The sequence below is a fragment of the Pteropus vampyrus genome, unplaced genomic scaffold, assembly GCF_000151845.1.
Source record: "Pteropus vampyrus isolate Shadow unplaced genomic scaffold, Pvam_2.0 Scaffold364, whole genome shotgun sequence".
Classification (NCBI taxonomy): Eukaryota; Metazoa; Chordata; class Mammalia; order Chiroptera; family Pteropodidae; genus Pteropus; species Pteropus vampyrus.
The window spans coordinates 301,409-303,285 of record NW_011889145.1 but is presented as its reverse complement, the minus strand read 5'-3'; positions in this window follow the sequence as shown (position 1 = coordinate 303,285).

Below are 1,877 nucleotides of genomic sequence, written 5' to 3'. Positions count from 1 at the left end.
GGCCACGCTCGGCCACTGTCCCGCCGCTCGGCGACTAAAGGGGGAGCACCCGGCACCGTGCCCAGGCGAGTGTCTCCAGGCCGGACCCGTCGCGTCCCGAGGGCGGACGCTGGAGCTCGCACGCCCGCAGGGTTCTGGGACGCGCCGTCCCCAGCCTTCGGGCGTGTCCCTCCGTCCAGCTCCCGCTGAGTCCACCTGAACCTGCGGCGGGCCCAGCCGAACACACCTGAGCTCGCGAGCTCCGGCTTGACACAAACTTCGGATCGGAACCAGGCCTCTATCTTCACTTGAGAATAAGCAACATGATGGTTTTATTTTTCTTGTTACAAAGTTCACATTCGTTCTGTTCATTGCAGAAATGTTGGACAATAAGGAAGAAAATAAAAGCTCCCTTTGATCAATCCCGGGGGAGATAAGGACTAGCATTTTGTTAAAACTCCCTCGTCTCTACACGCACACATTGCATTGTGTTATAAATGTATCTCGTTTATTCTTTATGTGTCACAGTACATATAACATACATTCTGTTTATTCTCTCTACGGCATTTGAGCACGTCTGTTATATATGCCTTTATTAAAATTAAAATCTATGGACATACACTTTTTCAACCTTTTTCTCACTAAATATTATAACGTGAACATTTCCAGGAACCCGCTCCCCACTAGCCGTGACCGCTGCTGGGGTCAGGGTCCCGTCACCGCTGTCGTGTTGCTGGCCCTGACCCCACCGAGCTGCGGCCGGAGCTCGCTACCGCGCAGCTTCAAAGCTTTGGGGGCCAGGCGCCCCGGGTCTCTGGGCCAGCTCTTCTGATTCCGTGTCATTGCCAGACTCCTGAGTGGGGACCCCGCACCGGCAGCTCACCTCGTCCCTGGAGGGCGCCCGCTGGGCGTCAGTGCTGGGGCGCGAGCTGTCTGTCCACCGCACCACGCGTCTGCTCGGCTCCGGCCGCCCACGGCTTACGACCCCCGCTCAAAGGCCGCTTGGTCACAGCGCCCCTGTCTGACCAGCTGCTGGAGAATACCTCCCTAACGCCCGCGGGGCGACCCTCATCAGTGTCTGCACCGAAACGTCACACACGCCCCTCGAACCGGACGTGGAGTTTACATGTGCAGCTAACTTTCTGCACATTTACCTGTATCTGTGTAACTATGCATCCACGTCTCTGTGCGTCTGTCTGTCTGTCTGTCTATCCACCTATCTTATCCGTCCATCTACCTCACTATTGTGAATCCAATCACTGAGCACAGTGCCCAGCGTGCGTTTGGCAAATATTTGTTGAATGAATAAATGTATAAAGATTAATTTCCTTCTCTTATTTTCTCTGGTTAAAACAATTAAGTGCACCTGAAACTAATATAACATGTTGATTATACCAAACAGATGCGGGCAATGAGACCGTGAGCCATCGCTTGGCCCAAATGTGGCTGTCCACGTGACTCGGGGCCGTCCACGTGACTCGGGAAGTGCTGGCATTGAAAGTTTTTTGGTCTGTCGTCCACATGAACAACACACAACACTATTGTGGGTAGGGGCTGTACACCAACGAAACGGCTATGCAGGGAACGCGACACAGCGGTCCGCAGTCATTCCCGGGGTGCTCAGCCTCTGCTGGACGACACAGACAGACCCCCGTCTCGAGAATGTCATTGTGTGCTGCGCGCCTCTGGGTTGGCATTGGGGGTTGGGGACAGGAGTTTAATGGGCCCTTGGGGGTCCCTGGAGCCTGGTGCAGAGTGGCCTCTCTGCCCCTGGAGGGGTCCCCACGAGGTGTTGCAGGTGCGTGATTTTGAACGCTGTGCCAGGTCAGTGTCCCCGACGGTAGCTGCCACCGCCCTTTGCTACCTGTGACCTACCTGCACACCGGACAGGCTCTGCC